At 39.6% G+C, this 20,463-nt stretch overlaps 1 long non-coding RNA gene across 1 annotated transcript; it reads left to right on the top strand.

Annotated features, from left to right (window-relative positions):
- The first annotated feature begins 1,344 nt into the window (after nt 1-1,344).
- Nucleotides 1,345-17,682, top strand: LOC103885513. The gene is made up of 4 exons (XR_002522820.2): nt 1,345-2,951; nt 3,786-3,898; nt 8,114-8,236; nt 10,274-17,682. It is a non-coding gene; the product is annotated as an uncharacterized LOC103885513 (long non-coding RNA).
- Nucleotides 17,683-20,463: the final 2,781 nt, after the last annotated feature.

Here is a 20,463-nt window from a genome sequence, read left to right on the forward strand (position 1 = left end):
AAGATTTGTGAGAAAATGGAATACATATCCTGAGAAATCATCGTAGAAACATTTCCTAGGAGACAGGAATTCTGAGATCCAAGTTACCACAATGTGTTTTTTCTCAGAAACATTTAAACTACATGAGTCTCAACATTTTTAATCACAAATGAGGAATAGAAATACCTACTTTATTGTACTTCATGCAAAGACCACCTGAGATAATCCACTGGGTAAATGCTTCATTCATTGTCAAGCCTCATAATGGATAATTATTGTTAGGACTCGCATCATCTCAACTCCTACTTGAGATAACTCCAAACTGCAAAAGGTTCCAGGATAGAACTGGGATTTGCCATCTTGTGGATTTTTACTCATGAAGCACATTGGTTAGTATTGAGATCATGAACTTTGAGGCTTCACTGCCATAAACCTATCTTGCTCATTAATTGACTGTGTAATCTCAATACATTGGCCCAGTAATTCTCTTTTTCAAGTTTGGGTTAAGCCTCATCCCCAATATTTCCTTCCCTCAATTCCATTTCCCTCTAAGGTGCTACAGTTTAATTTCTAGCCACCTAGTTACATAAGAGAAAAATAAAGAAAACAACACTATATAATGAAAACACTTTAAATTTAGAAGGATTCAGGTTAATAGTAGACTTCTCTTATGGAAACCTTATTATGTGTGACTTGCATAAATCCCAGGGCCTAATGTGACCCTCTAAGATCAGAACTGTATTTAAAGATGTATGTTTCAGCAAACAAAGAAGTAATCCAATATTAACTTGAATCTCATAAAGACTATTAAAGAAGTTCTATGACATAACTCACAGAAAGCTTCTGAAAAAGTCATATTTCTCTCAATCTCTAATGCTCATGTCAGAGGCATTGGAACCAGAACAACTCCACCTTGAATAGGGGCTGGGTAAAATAAGGCTGAGACCTACCAGGCTGCATTCCAAGGAGGTTAGATGTTTTAAGTCATAGGATGAGATAGGAAGTTGTCACAAGATACAGATCACAAAGACCTTGCTGATAAAACAAACTGTGGTAAAGAAGCCAGCCAAAACCAAGATGGTAACAAAAGTGACATCTGGTCATCTTCATTGCTCATTATACATTAACAAAAATGCATGAGCATGCTAAAAAACACTCCCACCGGTGCCATGACAGTTTACAAATGCCACGGCAATGTCAGGAAGTTACTCTATATGGTCTAAAAAGGGGAGGAACCCTCAGTTTCTGGAATTGCCCACCCCTTTCCTGGAAAACTCATGAATAATCCACCCCTTGTTCAGCATGTAATCAAGAAATAATTATAAAAATAGGCAACCAGCAGCCCTAAGGGCTACTCTGCCTATGGAGTAGCCATCCTTTTGTTCTTTTTCTTTCTTAGTAAACTTGCTTTCACTTTACAGTAAAGTGATCTTGTGTGAGATCCAAGAGTCCTCTCTTGGAATCTGGATTCGGACCCCTTTCCAGTAACAATCACACTCAGAAACTGATTCACCCAAGCAGCTGGATACTACTACTGGCTAGCGTTCCTCTCTGTCAGCCTGTATTTACCTTCTCATAGAGGCAGTTTCAACCTTGTCTGGTAACATGCCACCATGACAATTTTTCCAGTCCTCCCTTCTGACAAAGTAGCCCCAAATCTCCCTTGATTAAGGATTGGGGAGGGAGTCCATAGAAGTGCTAACAGCAGTACGTTACTAATCAAGGTAAACATAAAAATAGGCAGTGCGAGCACTGAGGTATCATGCCACAATTTTCCTCAATTTTATAAAAATGACTCTCTTCTACTTGCTAGCTATTTTTCAAATTGAGGATTCAAGATCCAGAGAGGCAAAGAACAACTCACACAATGCAATTGTTCCAGATCTGTGAATATAACCCATAACTCTTCAATCTCAGCCCATGGGACTTTCCAGAAACCTGCATTGTAATAAAGCCAACAAGAGACATGGTTTGCTGAACCCAAAGCCTCTTGCGTCTCCATAACAGGGTTTCCTGGGAGACCATCTGCTGCAGAGCAGAGCTATCAGAACTGCAGATGCTGGTTTTTCCCACTAGAATCCACAGTGGGGCCTGGTGAACAGCGAAAAAAAATACCTCAACTTCTTAAGTAATCATCCTACCCTCTGCAGCTCTGTGCTTCACGCTCCACACATGGCCCAGCTTTTTTCACTTAATCAATTGCATTACGCGTTTATTGCCTCATTTTTCACCCTGTTGTAAAGATTATTGCTTGAATAAGTCTTAGTGAATTGGAAATGAGCAAAAAGGAATCACTTAAAGACTTATTAAGAAGACACGTTTTCCTTTCACTGATCTAAAATCTTCATATACCATGAATAAATGAAATTCTTGCTTGTCTATGTCAAAGAAAAGAAAGAAATGTTGCTCTAATATATACATAGCTCGAAGATCCACTCTTAGGACTCTTCACCAGTGTACTTTCCCTGGGAAGAGGGCATCTATTGTGACAGAACAAGAGGTGTTGACATGAATCATCCTCAGCCCTGTTCGCAGTGAATGTTCCCACTCCCCGTCATTAGCCTGTGTCAACCTGACAATGAAGCCATGGCGGCAGCACCTGACTTTTTTATCCTCCTCCTCGTTGATCCCAGCTGTTTTACAAACACCATCTCAGATCCTCATAATGCCTGGCAAGGAGACAAGGAGTATTTATTTCTACTTGATCACCTCGTTTGATTTGTCCAAGGTCATATAATTTATTAAAGGCTGAATAGAGCCTCGAATGCATGATTTTTAGTATCTAGGCTAAAGCTTCCGTACTATTTAGAACTTTTTTAACTGGAAAGAACAGAAAGATTACTGTGCTCCCTGAGGAGGACTTTCTGAATTCTTATCACTGGAAATCTAGAAGTTGGGAAGGCTACTGGGGACCTTCTCTCAGCCATCTGGAGGGAGAAGAGGGGGAAGAAAAGGTGGCAGAGATGACAAAGGTAAAAAGGAGAGGGAAACAGAAAAAGAGAGGGGACAGAGGAGGGAGAGGAGAAAGGGTAGAGGAGAGGAGAAAAAGGTAAAGTGGGGGAGATTGCTAAGAATACAAGAAGGCCTTCCTGGAATGGGCATGAGACATACTAGTGTAAGTACAAGAGAAAGCGCTGTTTGGAGGACAGTGCCTAGTAGGTGGGAAGCCCAGGAAGGAGGGAGTCACACTGCTTGGGAGGTTCTGTGTCAGAAGAGTCAGTGAGAACTTCAGGGGTTTAGTGGACAGAACCACAAAATGCTCTCCCCGATTCTGCATGGGATGGAACATTTCTCTTAGGCTCACCCAAGCACTTTAGAGTTGGCAGAAGAGCAACACCATTTAGTCTAGACATCAAGAGAAATGAACTGATGGTTGACTTTCCTGCCCCTCGGGAGTGATAACAACCTTTGCCTCTTAAAGTTAGATGAGGAAAACATTAGCAGGTTCACTGTGGGGAGCCGTCCTGGCTGGCGCTGAGGTGAACAAGTGACTGGAAAATTATCTGGAAGGGTGAGAAACCTCAGTGACCTGCCCCTTACATTTAGCACCCGCATGAAGTGCTTAGGAGACTGTTGGAAGATGCCTTGAAACACTGGGGGGTCTGGGGAAATGACAAACAAGCACACAGTTCTCAGCTTTGAAAAACCCTTCAGATGTTTTTTCTTACTTTTCCCTTAACTGAAAAATAGTTATAAACTAATATTAACACAGAGAAAAGTAAAGAGAATGAGACTGCTAAGAAATATTCCTGTGCCCATTACCTGGATTTAACAATCTAACATTTTCCCTTAATTTTTTTTTTCAGAATTTTTACTTGGAAAAAAAAATGTGTTACAAAGAGAGTGAAATGCCCCTCTCCGCCACCACCATTCCCCATCCCATTCTTTCCCTCCCTGGAGAAAACAAACCCTGAAGTAGGTGTGTATTCCTCCTACCCATGTTCTTATGCTTACTATTTATGTGTGTAGCCATAAATAATAGATATTTAATGTAATATTTTGTGTCTAATAGATATTTAATGTATTTTCATGTATTTCAAAATACATGTAATGTATTTTGTGTATAATAATAGATATTTAATGTAATATTTAAAATTTTTCATACGGGCTGCATCTTTTTACCACTTGCTTTTCCAATACAATGTTTGAGTTTTATCTGTGTTGACTCGTGCAGACCTAGTTCACATACAAACACTATATATGATTGTATACATGAAGGTATCACAATTTATTAATCCATTCACTGATTGATAGATACTTAAATTGCTTCCATGGTGACAACAATGCAATAGATATTCTTGGACATATCTTCTCATGTACAACGTGCTAGTTTTTCTAGAATACTGAGTCAGCAATAGCCAGGTTGTAGGGTACGTGCATTTCATCTTCACTGACATTACCAAAGTCTTCAAAAGTACATGATACACCAGTTTCCCTAAGCTGCATCAAAATGCTTACTCCTCTTGAGGAAGGAGATAATGCTCCAACCAGTGTTGTATCTACTTACCAGAAGTCCAATTAAGTTCTACAGAAAGTCTAATGAAGAGATCAATTTGCTTCAAATTGGTTCAAGTTTGACAGTGAAGTCACAGAGACCCATATTTAGCCATCCTCTCCACTTACCTGTATGACCTTGGGCAAAGTAATTCTGTCTTTTACCCTCCTCCTATATGTAAAATGGGAATATTATTAGTACCACCTTTAGGATTAAGGGAAATGATGCATATGTAACACTTGGCTACAGTGTCTGGCATCTAAGGACACTCAATAAATGTCCTTCTTTTTGCTTTTTAATTGCTGTCCTCTGCTATAGAATCCAAGATGCTTTTGAAGTGGCCAGGGGATGCACAAATGAACGGATTATGAGAAAATAGTAAAAAAGAGTCAATGCCAACTTTTCTTCCATGCAATAAGGCTTCACAAAAGGATACAGGAAAATATCATGAGTATAAGCCTGGGCAGCATTGAAGGCAACTGAAATATGTCCCGCTTAATTCATGCTCCAGGATAATGTGTGGGCTCTTTCTTCCTTCCTCTTTTTGTTCAAAAAAAAAAAAAAAAATCCAAAGAACACATCATAGGGGCTCTTTGAAAAAATACCCCAAGGAACCCAGTGTGGCAAAGAAACCTGAAAGGCAACACCTACTGCTTTGCATAAAGCCTCCAGGAGGTTCCTGATTGCCCTTCATAAACCTGCCTGAAGCTCTGGCACCCCTTCCATGGCAGCACATTTCTCTAGAGGTCACAAGAATAAAAAATAAAAAGCCTCTCTCTAGAATGTTAGCAGAGGATGCCAACACTTAAAACATGAGTGGGAGGGAACCCAAGGAGGAGAGAGAGATGCTGAGAGAGTGAGAGAAATAAAGCAAGTGGCAACTGAGAGCATGGGAAGGCTGAATACCTATGTTGCTATCTAAATAGGGCAACCTGCAGGATATTTTTTCCCCTGAAAAAAATAAGTAAATGGATCACCTGCACCGATAATGCATCCTCCCCTTTATTTCACAAGAAAGAAAAGTACATTAAGTATATATGCCCAGAAGTGCAGTTGCTTAGGAGTCCTGATCAAGAGACAAAAATAGGATGTCAGTTTATGTAGTGATTAAAGAGTGTATTGGAAGAATTGGATCCATGCGTGTTAGGATTTGGAACAAGGGAACAATTCTGTGAGTCACAGAGTCTAACAGCATTGATATTCCTTCCTGTCTAATATAGAGGAATTTATGAGTAAAGATCCTGATGGGAAAGGTCAAAATAAGCATTTTAGGTGCTGTGCCCTTTTCACCATCTCCCATCCCTCTATGTCAAGCAGGATGAAATCCTCTGAGCCTAAAATTATAAGACTAATTAGCAGGATGGATGGGAAGACATTAAGAGAGAAATGTTCCCGAGTTCAGTAAAATCTCATTAATTTAAATCCCATTTGATAAGTTGAACATAAGCTAGAATGAAACTTACAATATAGTGCAGCTGCAAAGAACACGAACTTAAGGAAGAATGACCTGCTGATTAACTTCCTTTAGCCTCAGTCTTCTCGTGTGTAAAATGGGGATTATAAGAGTACTTTCTTAATTACTAGGCATGGTATGATGATTAAATTGAATAGGAATTGCCAGACACTTAGCACAATTTCTAGCTAGTGTTTAATAAACTGGAGCTATTATTTTTATTACTAATAACCATTGGAATAACTGAAGTTGTAGAACTGCAGAATTTCTCAGCCCTAAGAGACCTTTGCAGTCATATGGTGCAGCACCCTATTTTCCAGAAAGTAAAAGGGGCCTAGATAGGTTCAGTGACTTCCGAGGTCACTCAGCCACCTGCCTCATATCTTTCAAATAATCTCATTCAGGAGCTTCTACCACTAATGAGTCACAGAGTATTAGCAACTTTGGCTGAAAAGAAGTTGTTATTAAAAAGGACTTAATGTCTTCATTAAATCAAAGCCACACCGAGTTCTGCTAAGAAGCGCTTGATAAGCAGTTAGTTCAAGATAGTACAGCACTTAAAAGAAACAATGCTGCTTTAAAACAGAAAACATGAAAGACAGACAAACCCCAAAATTAATTCAAACTTGCAAATTCATCTTCCCTCCCCCGTTCCCCCAAAGTAATATTTGTCTTTTATTCAGGTTTTCTGACTTGTAAAAGTAACTCAATATTTTTTAAAAGGTCACTTTTATAGAAGGTAAGGGTAGAAGGGAAAAGGAAGACAAAAGTAGAGAATGGAGAGAAGGAAGAAGGGTAGGAATCACACATGAAGTCTTTGAAAGAATTTGGCCTTGTCGCAGCTACAGAAAGCAGAAGGGCTGGAGTGCTATGGACAGCACCAGACTAATGTGACCGCTGTTTTGGCTTGTACTCTTAGTCAACACCCATACTCCAAGTCAACATAATGCAGTTATGCTTTAAAAATGCAGAATTACTTGTCTCTGCTCTTCAACTAAAATGCTCTTTTCTTGACAGACTTAAGGTATCTGTTTGTTTTGAATTGTTAAGTAACACTCTATCTGATGGAAGTGCATAAATCAATGTCATTCTCTTGTGTTTTTCCATAATTCAGTTCTAATGTATGCATTTGGTGCGTGTACCACACGCAAAGTGTCTTCAGATTTTAATTGAAAGGTAAATTTGTGTTAGTTTTTACATTAGCCAGGAGGAAAAAAAAAATCAACTCATTTTTTCTCATTTTTTTTTAACGAAGGATCTAAAACAAATGAAGAACTTTAAAATATTGATTTATCTTTAATTATTATGGATACGTAATAGTTGCATATATTTATAGGGTACATGTGAAATATTGATACAAATATACAATATCGTCATGATCAAATCAGGGTATTTGGAAAGTCTATCACCTCAAGCATTTATCATTTGTGTTAGAAACATTCCAATTCTACCCTTTTAGTTATTTTGAAGAGCAAGTTGTTCTGAAGGTGGAATTAGGGCTTAATGTTTTTAAAATTCAGTTTTTAGTATATCCGTCTTGCCCTTCAGAAAAACACACACACAAAACAAAAACCAGTGTTACATCAATGCCTTGATTCCTGTCCTGATAGCCACACGTTGACATTTAGGCCCCAGGTTCACTGGGCTTTGGTCTGCACACCAGCTGCCAGCCTCTGACAAGCTGTGCCAGCCTCCGCCCCACCATCAGGGTTGCTTGTGGCCTGGGAGAAGGAAACAAACGCAGCTAATGAGCCGGAAAAATAACACTGGTAAGAATCAGCACAGGGATTAGATGCTTCCTATTCTTAGGAAAAGGAAAAAACTGAAAAAAAAAAAAAAAAAAAAGCCAACCCCCGCCCCCCAACACCCTGCAAAACATTCACACAACAGCTAGTAGCATTCTGACTTTCTCTTTTAATTAAAAAGTCCAGCTGCTGTAGTGCCAGGCATTGGAGAAATAGTACAGGAACTCTTTTACCACATAATAGCAACTGCAGTCCAGGTTATCCGGGAAGTGAAGTATCCGGAGGTGAAGTTTCTTTACCGCGGGAGCCATGGATAGGTGAGAAACATCATGATGCAGAGGAGAGAGTAACCTCATCCTGGCAGCCATGAGCCATGTGGCTGCTGCTACACAGATGTCTCAGTCCCGTGCCCCCTCCACAACTTTTTTTTTTTTTTTTTAGCATTGATGAAATGGGTAGCATAAATCCAATATTGCCTGTTAAAGAAGGAGTATCCAGAAAGGCTGACAGCACAGCTGAATTCCTGATGGACTGGCTTAGGAGCAAAGTAGAGGCAAGCTAAAAGTAAGTACAAACCCTAGCCTGATCTCCTGGCAATTATGTGACAAATAGAGTAACACTCCAGACCCGAGTAACCCACACATGGTTATTGCAGTAAACCTCAGCTGTTTTACTTCCCCAGTATATTTGTTTTCTGGGGCTGCCAGGACAAATTACAAGTTGGTAGCTTACAACCACAAAAAAAAAAAAAAAAAAAAAAAGTATTATCTCACAGTTTTGGAGCCAGACATCTTAAAAAAAAAAAAAAAATCAAGGCATCAGCAGGGTTGGGTTTCTTCCTTCTGGAGTATCTGAAGGAGGATCTGTTCCATGCCTTCCTCCTAACTTCTGGCAGTTGCCAGCAACCCTTTGCATTCCGTGGCATATAGATGCATCACTCCAATCTGTGCTTCCTCCTTCACATGGTCTTGTGGGTCTTCTCGCCTTCTAAGGACACCAATCATTGGATTCAGGGCCCACCCTAAATCTCATCTCATTCTGAAGTCCTTAGCTTAGTGACATCTTCAGGGACCCCTTTTCTAAGTAAAGCCATGTTCACAGGTTTTAGTAGACACATCATCGCGGTACCATCATCCAACCCAACAAACCCAGCATCCATTCTCCTGCCTACTGGTAATAATACTTCACTTTCGCTTTAGGAAATCGATTCCACCCAGACTCCAAGGGTGACGCTACAGTGCTGACCAAGCCAATCGTTAGCCCGTCCCAGTAGCCTCATTGGCAGGGTCAGTCTGCAGTTCCAGCTTTTCAATTACATTAAGTCTTATTTTCTGAAAGTACTGGGGATAATTTTTTTTTTTCTTTTTTTTTGCCTGGAGTTGCTAAGTCTGGAGATGTTACGAAATTCAGGAAAAGCATGTATGAGAAAGTACAATTCTGTAGAGAAGACTCAGGGAATGGGGAGAGACCAGAGACTTCCTGGGCCCACCTGGGCCAGAAAGCACCCCGAGATTTCAGTTATGTGTTCCACTCAAGGCCTTCTTTAGTTCACTTAGTTGGGTTGAGTTTCTTTCATTTGCAAGTGATTTTTGGGGAAAAAAAAAAAAAGCTACTGCATTTTTATTCATTCTACAAATATTTGGCTGCCAATAATGCACCACACATGGTGTTAGTCACTGGGGAAAAAAGTGATAAAGACATAATTCCTGCCTTCGAGGAAGTTATAATCTTTTAGGAGACTGTTGCGATGTCAAGAGATTTCTGTGGCAGCTAGAAGGGAGGCTTAGAGTCCATCTAGTGTTCAATCCCAACTTTTCACTGAAGCGTGGAATATAAGAGTAAGATCATTAGCCAGTGGGGAGTCTGAGTGCTCACTCATTAATTTGCAAACATTTGAAATAGTGTCATGACTCCCAATGCTCCAGGGAAAGACAAAGGTGTGGAAGTGAAGGGTAGACAGGGAAGATGGATCGCAGATTGTCTGGCTCTCTACAGCTAGGAGGGAGCCTGACTTCTCCCCCAGGGTATTTTTAGCTTCCTATTCTTAGAGATGATCACAGCATTCTGGTCTTCTCAGTACTTCCATATGAGGAAAAACCAGAGACAAAAGGAAAAATCAGAGCAAAGGGCACCAGGAAGGAACTGGGTGTCCCAAGAGAAAATCTGGTGGCAGCTTCTCCATCAGGTAATCTAGGCAAACTCAGTAGTGAGCTGAGTTTACTAATACAAACTCTATTAGTATATAATGGTTTTGAGTTGTAATTGTGTAGCATATTTAAAACATCATCTGTTTTCAATTAGACAATAAATTTGTTGAAGATGGAAACTCTAGAAAACATTGTTTCTTTTGGCATTCAATGTCTAAATCTCCTTCTTATATTAGGGAATCCTGTACTATACCAAACTCAACCTGTGTCCCTCCATAGGGGCTAAAAGGCCAGATGGCCTGCTTCTCAGCCTGTCTCTTGGCTAGGATGTGGGGATGAGACCCAGGCTCTACCAAGCAGACCCATCAGCACCAAATGTTAAACTAAACATTAGTGATGGGAAAAAGTGGGGCCATTCTGCAAACAGTGACAAAAGTATTCACTGTGTTTATAGGAGCAGTGTGCAGGATTACTGTTTTCAACTGTACAACTTGAGGCATCTGGTGCCCAGTGACAGTAACATCTTAACCAACCCCACTGTGAGATCTTAGATGATGCTTCTGGCTGCAGTCTCTGCACCTGCTTCTTCCGCCTTCCTAAAGATTCATGTCTTCTTACAAATTTATTTCCCAATAAAAGGTGAGAGTTTGTTCCAGCTGTTTGCAACTAAGAACTCTGACTTAGTTTCTCTTAGTCATCTAGCTAACTCCAACAGAGTTAGTCAATAGAATGTATTATCCTCTGACTCCACACCACCCCACTTTGCCAGGCAAGCACTATCATATTTTCTTTTTTCCCTTCCCAACTGGTTGGAAACAAGGCCTAGAAAAACTAAATGACTTACGAAGACATATGGCTGGCAGTGAGTAACCCCTTTCCACATGGTACCAGGGGTCACACACACTGCTGCTTATGAATGCGACATGTAAAAATAATCAGGGCATCTCTTATTTCTGACCCATATTATCACATCGAAAGTCATTAAACAAGGTTGGACTAGCCCTGCATTCCTGCTGGCACCTACGAGAGCCATGCTGACTGCTCTCTTCAGACACAGCCTACACTGCCCAGCTCACACCAGTCCCTTCACCTTGTCTTACCCCTCCCCTCTCCACTCAGGCATGTTACCTACCTGGCTGCAGAACTGTACCATTCTACCTCCAGGGAATGCAGGAAGCAAAGAAAACAGGCACTCACATTTTCTTGCTTCAGTGCTAGAAACATATTCTGGATCTAAAGTGCAAAAGCCCAGAAAGTCACCCAAAACAGCAACATAAGAAGTCAGTATTCTGACCAATGGGTCAGGGTCCAACAAGAGAGTATAGGTCAGGGGGAGGAGGGGAATCAAAATGTCTTGCCTTTGCTTCATGTTCTACCCCTTATGTGCTAACCTAGAATCTTCGTTAATAACATTCAAATAAGATCACACAGAGTACTTTTAATTTTTTTCAATCAGTTTTGTTTTCTGATTATAGAAGTATTATGCATGGTATGGTTTTAAAAAAAAAGGTCAAGAAAAGGAGAAACAACATATAAACCATTCAGTTTCCAAACCCAAAGAAAATAATTGTTGGGGAGTGTATCTAGCATTTCAGATTCTCTTGATGCATTCTAAATGATCAAGTTCTCTACCAAGGTACTTTTGTTATAGTATGTTTCATAGCCACTGCTCAACTCCTACAAATCACAGATTTAGACAATTTAAAGTATTGAAAGGCACAAGTGGGCATCTGCAGACCTGGAGGCCGGGCAGGAGAGCTGCATGGATGCGGAAGAATTCCTGAGAGAGTCAAAGGTGAGAGAAGAGGAGGGAGAAAGTTTCTCTGCCCGTCTCCAGAAAAGACAGAGGTCTACATTCTATTAGTTAGAGAGGCAGGGAAGAAATGATGTGGAATAAGTGTCCCAGAGCTTGAGATTGAAGTAGACATCCCCCCACCCAGAAGGGAAATATGGAGGCAATGAGGCATGATGCAGTCAAAAGGACACGCTTTCAGGGGTGGGAGACTAAATATAGCAGACTAGATGTATATCCACTCCAAAGAAGAGGGTGATCAAGACGGAAATGTTGTGTTGGGGGACAGGGGTGAAAAATCAACTATTTTCAGGAGGTAGGCAAGCAAAGTAAAGGAATGAAGTAGGTCAGGTATGAGGAAAGTGAAATATAATTTGCTGGAATTTTAAACACACAGAAATAGTCTTCCACAAATAAGTATTCTTTGTCACTTTTTGGGAACATGGCAGCCTTCTTTGTCTTTCACTTTCACAGTAGGAAAAACAGGTCAGATACAATGATAAATGGAAGTTGATCAAGGATCATGGTATCAAGGAGACAATGAGATGTGGCTGGGGCTTCTAGAAGACTGGAGAATTCATACCCCATCTGAAGGGCTATACCCTGGCTAATAAAAATAGCAAATCAGAATAAAAACATAATATTGTCACATGTTCCAATTTTCCAAGGTAAGCCAAAAATATAAATGTTTATATGTATTTTTCTGGCTTTTAAAATTGTTTCCAGGTTTTTCAATTAAATATATTAACCATATTAATCACATTCCTGTGTTTCCATAGGTCCCATGTGACTACTGTTTCATACCTTTCCAAATCACATACCATAGCAAGACAGCCACTTGAAACTCAGGGTGATAGACATTTGTGCCCTTCCTTCTCCTATACTTTGTAGTACAGTATTGTTTCCAAAACTGGCCATTAAGGGAAACATTGACAAATTCAAGCATAGCAAAAGGAAAAGGAAGGGAACTGAAACAATATGCATTGGTGAATACTAGGAACAGATATAAATAATATGGCAAGAGCTAGTGATTCAAAAAAGATAGTTGTTTAGAATTATAGAATGCTTTCTAGTTTATGAAGTATTTTCACACCTACTGTGTCATTGGAGTCCTCAATAAATTCCAGAAGTAGGGTGAAAGGTATTAATACCGTTAATGGTGGAAAAGGCCTGGGAAGAGGAAAGGGAGGAAAGAGGTTGAGAGAGTGAATGAATGTATGAATATGAATGGTGGCTCACAGGCTATATGACTTACCAATATCATAAAAGTAAGCATTGAGAAGAATGACTCATTAATTTACGATAAAATGGGGAAGATTTTATGTTGACTGTCATTTATAGAAAATACAATAAAATTAGTGTTTTTCGCCCTCTAAAAGTACTTTGACAAAAGGATTAAATTCAATAGACTGTAATGATTGGGGGAAAGAAAATAGTATAAGATTTTTGTTTTTTGTAAAATTTACTCACGCTTTGAAGGATCAACGGTGACATCTGCATCTGTTTCACGGAAAAGAATCATGATTTTTCTCCTTAAGTTTTAACTATAAAAAAGGAAAGGTACAGAATAGTAATTTAGGTCAATATGAATAATTATTATTAACACCAAGAACTATTCACGTAAAGAAAACAATGTAATATGAAGAATCTTGGTATTGGGTTCTAGAATCTGCACTGTATGTGGCCTTAGCTAGACAACTATCCTTTGAGACTCAGGTTCCTCTTTTCAAAAATGGGTATGGTACTACCTGTGTATGAAAAGGGAGATGGACTGTGTATGAATTCTACAAATTTCCAGGCCTTCCACAGACATACATTAAAGTAAGGTAGGCTAGTATGATTCAAAGATCTAGAAATGCATATCACATATTTAGTAAATTTTAACCCATTTTGAAATTTAAAAATCTTATGGCATCTTGTCCAATCCCATTCAACCAACCTGACGCTCATCATGTCTTACCGTAACCACACCACACCTGATAGCCCTAGGCGCTTTTAATCCCAGAGCCAGGAGACCTCAAAATAATATATTCCTAGAGTTAATAATCAAGCCAACCTTAGTTCAAAGCCCAGTTTCATAAGTTTATCCTCTCTGTTTCCTAACCAGAAAATTGAGATTCTAAGGCCAACTTCAGAGGTTGTTGTACAGGTAGATAAGAAATGTAAAATACCTACTAAAGCCTAGCATAAAGAAATTACCCAATAACTATAGCTTGTTATTGTTGGTTTTATTAGAGTTTTATCCTGTCATTCTTATTAGGAAACTTTACATAAAGATTTCTCCCTGATGATCGGGAGATTGCTTAACCCTTGACATCCAGTGCTGCATTAACATTACCTAGCGTCAAGTGTGTGTGTCCTGTAATCATCATTACTATGTCACAAGCTTCCTGAGGGTAAGAACCTCATTTGATACTTACTGAGCATTTTCTCTATGCTAGACACTTTTCTCAGACCTGTGGCTCCCAGGAAGCCTGGCTCCCTCTGCTCTCACAGAGCATATGCTCCGAGGAGAGGCAGCCTATCGACAGGTATACAAATTAAAAGCAGCTCTTGGGAGATGGTATACCATCTTCTTCTGAAGGAGAAACCCAGGCTGTGTCTTTGAAGAACAGTGGGAAGAGGTGGGGAGCTGAGAGAGGAGGGAAGATTACACAAAATAAAATGAGAGAGGTAGGCAGGATCTATGTCTCACAGGGCTTTAAGCAGAGGAGGGTTCCAAGTACATGACTATTTCATCAAGTCATACACCATTTCCTGGTGGCTGAATACAATAATTTTGTTTCCTTTCCTTTTTGTTTGCAATATGATTTAATATCTGGGTCATTCTTGCCTTAGCCCCTTGCAAGAAAATACTGGGTATCACCCCCACATCCCCATCTGCCTTCACCCAGTCACCTGAAGAGAAATGCCAGGTGAGAAACCCTTGACTCACTTCAAAGTTCTCCCCTTCCAGCTACAAGTGGTACACTCAGTGTAACAGATCAATGAGGATTTCTTCAGCCTGTATTCTACTTCTCTCTGGCATTTGAGAATTTGGCTCCACTGCCTGAGGGAGACATTTTAGGAGAGGTTTCCATAGAAACTTAAACTTTCCCTCCAGCTGCTCATGTAGTTTATCCCTTTATTTTTAAATGCACATTATTATTATTGTTTTCAATCAGCTTTTTGACTTTTGCTTTCTTGGGTTCAAATAATATCAAATCTCTAGGAACACAAGCTCTCTCATTCTCCATTCAACAGTCTCTCCTAATTATGCTTCCATGGCTGACAGAGAGGGTTATAAAAGCTTTGCTGCCATAATGAATCATTTCTCAGATTAATATTCACTGTCTCCCTTAGAGGCCCTTAGGTGGTTAGCCCTCAATCACCAGCGTACCCTTGACAGAACTGATGTTACATAAGAAGTCGTATGAAGCCATTGTCTAGCCTCCTTCCACAGCCTCTTTTCATGACACTAATCTCTTCTTGTAGATCACCACATTTCAAATCTAAAATCCACTGCACCTTCTTATTCACACAGGCTTAAGTCTCACCCACTTTGGGCACTGTAAGTGCCATTTCTTTGAGCTATGTTATACTCATTCTTAATTTATATAAAGTAGTACTTCCCAAATTAAACATTTCCTAACCTCTTGTGGGGCTGGATTCACCTGTTATGGCTTCCTCATAGCACTTCTCATAATTATAATAACATGATTATTTTGATGGTTATATATGTGGTGTCTATCTCTGTTAAAATGTAAACTCCTTAAGGAATTATGTCTTTTGTATCTTCTGTAACATTTAACAGTGTTTTCTGAAAAATAAAAATATTACTATTTCTCTAATATAGCCATCTTAAGTTCAAAAGAAGAGGAATTAAGTAACTTCTACTATGTGCAGTTATGGACTAAAATTTATTTTCTTCAAGGAAACAAGTATATATCATGTATTGTGAAACAATTGGAGAAAAATAAACTTATTTTGGTTTCAGTGAACCTATCATTCAATATGGTATGGATCAAAGCAAAAGATAAGCCTATTTAACAGCTACACACAGTAATATGAAGTGGGAATAATGCACCTCTCCACCTATTCTTTATACAGATGAGAAACAGGTGGGCAGGACTGTCAGCATGGGCCAGAATTCTCACTCTGCGTAGAAGTTAAGATAGAATGGAGGGGAAGGGAAGAGTAAGGAAAAGAGGGGAAAGAAGGAGGCAGTGGGATAGACAGAATACTAAAAAATGAGGGAAAAACAAAGACACCACACTCAAGGATGTGAGAAACAGAATAACAGAGACCCACAGGGAGACTCCAAATCCAAGTCCATCTTGGAGTGGGAAGAGAGAAAGGAAATACAACTTGGTTGGGAGGAGAGGCCTGGAGAAGAGATCTAACCTGCATTTTAGGGGCCTCAGAACACTTGACAGTTTACAATTCTGTTCTAAGGAGATAGATAGATCATCTTATGCCAGATACCACGAGGAGGCTGATGTGTGAGATGATTTCGTTAAGCCTGCAGGTCAAACCTAATCATACAGTTACGATTGCTGAATCTGTTGCGTATGCTGGTTTCCTTAGAAACATTGCTGTAATAAATCCTTACAAGAACCTGTTTTACCAATGGGGAAGCTCAGACTTAGAAAGTATAAGGTACGTTATGAAAGTCACCCAGCTGACATGTGGCAGATTTTAAGTCTGTATGATTCCAAAACTGAGCTCTGTTCATTATACTACCCTGGCCTGACTCAAAAAAAAAAAAAAAAAAAAAAAAAAGAAAGGTTGGGGGACGGAGGATAGGAATCCTCATTCCACAACACAACGGGTGAGGGAGATGATGGAGGACCTGGAGAACCTACCAGGTGAATATGATATGTGGCATTCAATCAACTAAACTTTCTTTATAACATGACCATTCCCTTGCTTAACCCCCTCCAGTGATTCCCCACTGCATTCAAGATAAAATTCCTAAGTCCTAACCATGGTTTGCAAGACTCTGCACCATCTAGCCCCTGCCTACCTCTGCAGCCACATTTGATCTTCTGATCCCCAGTTTCTGTCCACTTTTCAATTATGAGGGTCTTCCCCTTCCTCGTCAGTGACACACACTTATGCCAGGTACTTCTAGTAGGACCATCTGCCTTTATGGAAGGTTCCACCCTCTACTCTTCACCTGGCTTCAAGAGACTTGGGTCTTTAGAAAATTCTTTCTATAGCTCATGATATAATTCAGGACCACACTTTCCTTTTCTCCATTGTACCTTACATTTTTGCCTTCATATCACAATACTACAATAACCTCTGCATATTTATTCATTTGATGATTTGGCTAATGCCCACCTGCCCCACTAGATAATAGACTCCAGAAGGACAGGGATTGTGTCTCTTATTCACTGTGGTATCCCAACCCACAGTACAGTGTCTAAGACATGGTGGTTATAAAAACTCAATTTTTTGTTAACCATTACGATGACCTTCATTCAGGAATGCTGCAGAGGAAATGTCTAAAATAAGTGAGGTAGTGAGTGTGAGGAAATTTCATTTACAGCCATGGCCAGTGTTAAAAGGTTTGCTTGTAATTTGACTTTCTACAAGAAGCAACTTAAACTACTCATAAATAGTGAACATCCTTTGGACAAAAGTGGAAATTGTCCCCCATCCCCCCATGCACACGTATACTGCTGCCTGCACCAGCTTGTTTTTAATCTATCTCATGAGTTTCTTATGTCTTTGTTTTCACAGATTTGTTTTTATAACCATTCCTTCTTTATTCCAGACACCCATCAGAAAGCCAATGCCATAGAGAATCAGGTCCTCAACTACCATTAGGAAAATGAAAAACATGATGAATCACCAACAGTATTAGCATGAAAACAGTCTCTGAGCCAGACTGGGCTCAAATCTGCTCAGAGTCATCAAGGCACTGCCACACAAATGATTTTGATATCACAATTCTAGCATTTTGAATTCATGTGGTGCTGAAGTCAGAAACCTGAACTCCAGGAAAACAAAAAATCTCTTATTATGCAAATAGTTTTAGACACTAAAAAAGGGGGAAATGAAAAGATAAGCAAACACAGACTGCATAATGCCACCTGGCTTCTAAAATAGTACCCTCTAAAAGTTTTAACAGGTGTCAGCTCATCTGAAACAAAGGTCTCTAATCACATAGAAAGCGTTTTACTCAAATGATTTCATTTTCTATTTTGGTAACTCTTCCCATGGTGTGATTGTGCTTTCAGAGAAAAGAATAACAGGAGACCCTGAATGTTTTCCTTGTATTGGGAGTAATTTCCATCTTTTCTGCCAAATAACAAATGGGCAATCATGCTGCATGCTTATTCAACCAGCACTGTTTATGTGCCAGGCACAGTGCTTGGCGCTGGGGATAAAGTATGGAGCAGATACAGAGAGGACCTGTCTTCCTGGAATTTGCAGTCTTTCATAAACATGTGTGCAGCTTGTCCACTCCAGAGATGTTTCTCTTTCTATTAAAATGCATGCATTATGGCACTTTATCTTTTACAAAGTTCTTCTACATATACCACTTTCTCATGCTCTTGAGAACTCTAATAATGACATGAATGTAAAGATTTTCTCTTAAAATGAAGAAGGAAAGGCTCAGAGTCCATAAGTACTGGCAACAAATCACATAAAGCATGTTCTTTCAACCACACTGATAGCAAGAAAACACAGCAAATGTTTAACATGCACTTATAAAGGCTAAACATTTATGTCCATTCTCAGTTAATTCTTAGAACAAACCTGTAATTCCCTACTTAAAAAGTGGTGTGACTGTGACTCAGAGGTTGAGTAACTTATTATAAGCCAATCATTCAACTAAAAAGAAAATTCTGAACCCAAGCAATGTGATTGGAGAGCTGGCATTCAACCACAGCAATGTATTGTCAAGATAATATAAACTGGTCATGTTCCTTACTTGGTCAATAGTTGGAATAGCTATCCTTATAATCCATTGGAAATAGAGAAACTGAGGCCTATGGAGGTTAAGGGCCACATTCAAGGTCATACAGTCTAGGATGAAGTTAAAACCTAAATCCCCAAGACGTGCAATTCAACTCAACTTCCACTTGACCAAGGCTTCTTACCTCCTCACAATGCAAGAGAAGATATTTTGAGAGACCATCCAGTCTAAACTGATGCTTTAAGGTCAAGTGAGAGGTCTTCTTATACTGGATCTGGACTTGGTCAACATGCTCAGGTGTAAGCAAGAGTTGAAACTGAGACATTCAGAGTGAGAAGGCTCAAGGCTATCAAACACCTCATCAGTCTGGGAGTCCCTATTCTCAATGAGATTTACCTTTGGCTATTATATAATATGATCTCTAGGGAGAGATCACTTCCTTCCTTCTGAATAATGATGTTAGGAGAGCCATTTCCATTGGAAAGAGGGTAAGAGAACGGGAAGTGCATTTGTGTATAATACAGCGTTTGTGAAAAGAGAATAGGGAGATAGTTGGAGGGCAAGGTAAAGTTCAGGTCACCCATTCAACAACAACAACAAATGTATATAACAACAACTATCTATCTATACATCTGTATTTATATCTATATCTATTAGATATTTAGTACATTTTATATTACCAATGCTATGTTTAATCCTGGAGAAAAAGATGAATATGACATAGTCCTTGGCCATAACAATCTAGTAGATACAGAATTAGAGGACTCAGAGAGTACAATATTTTTCTTCAGATACCAGAAAGCCACTAAAGGTTTTCAAGAAGAGGATGATGTGACCATAGCTGTTCCTCCTACAGATTCAGACACCGATTTGAGAGGGACTTCAGAGGTTAAAGTGTCCTCCCCTGGATCACAGATTTCCATGTAAAAATGCTGTCCTAGCCTACGCAGTCACCGCCTATGGCTATGGAGCACTTGACATGCAGCTAGGCAAGCTGGCTGCCCTACAAGTATAAAGGACATGCAGGACTTTGAAGATTTAGTATTGGGGAAAAAAAAGCAAAATTCCATTAAAATATTATATTGATTATACATAGATGTGATAACATTTTAAATATATTGGGTTAAGACTGTTATTAAGATCAATTTTACCCATTTCTTTTTATTCGTTAATGTGGCTACTAGAACACTTACAATTATGTATGTGACTTGCATTGTTTTTCTTTTAGACAGTGCTATTGAATTCCTGGTAAGTGTTCACCCCGGTTTTCTAGAGCATCTCTCCCAACTGCACATTCACTGGCTCTTGAGGAATTCCATTCTGCTGCTCAATAGGTCTGCCTGCAGGTCCTTTTGGGAAGCCACTATCTTTCTGTAGATTTTACCCACTGGGAATCATGATACCCTAGGGTGTCCTTCCAACAGTGATGTTCAACTATATTTTTCCCCCATCTGTCCAACATCTTCCAGTCTTTTGTCTTAAGTAAACACCTTCAGTTGGTTTTATTACTCCTTGCACAATATGTTTTCCAGGCCTCCGATGATTTTTATCATCTTATCTCATACACTCTAAATTAACAGTACTTCCTTGGAAAGAAAAAGAAGTTTCTTTAATTGTCTGGTTGGAGGTAGCAGGGTATAGTAGAAATACCTCTAGACTAGAGATCACAGGTAGGTTTTCTTCCCACCTGCTATGATTTAGATATGGTTTGTTTGTCCTTACCAAAACTCATGTTGACATTGGATCCTAGTATGGCAGTGTTGGGAGGCCTGGTCTAGTGGGAGGTGTTTGAATCATGCAGCAAGATCCTTTACAAATACATCAATGCCCTCCCACTGAGATGCGTCTGTTCTCATAGGACTGGATTAGTTCCTGAGGGAGTGGTTGTTAAGAGTCTGGCTTCCTTGGTTTCACTCTTGCTTCCTCTCTCGCCATGTGAGCT

Source organism: Papio anubis, chromosome 5 (genome assembly GCF_008728515.1).
Source record: "Papio anubis isolate 15944 chromosome 5, Panubis1.0, whole genome shotgun sequence".
Lineage (NCBI taxonomy): Eukaryota > Metazoa > Chordata > Mammalia > Primates > Cercopithecidae > Papio > Papio anubis.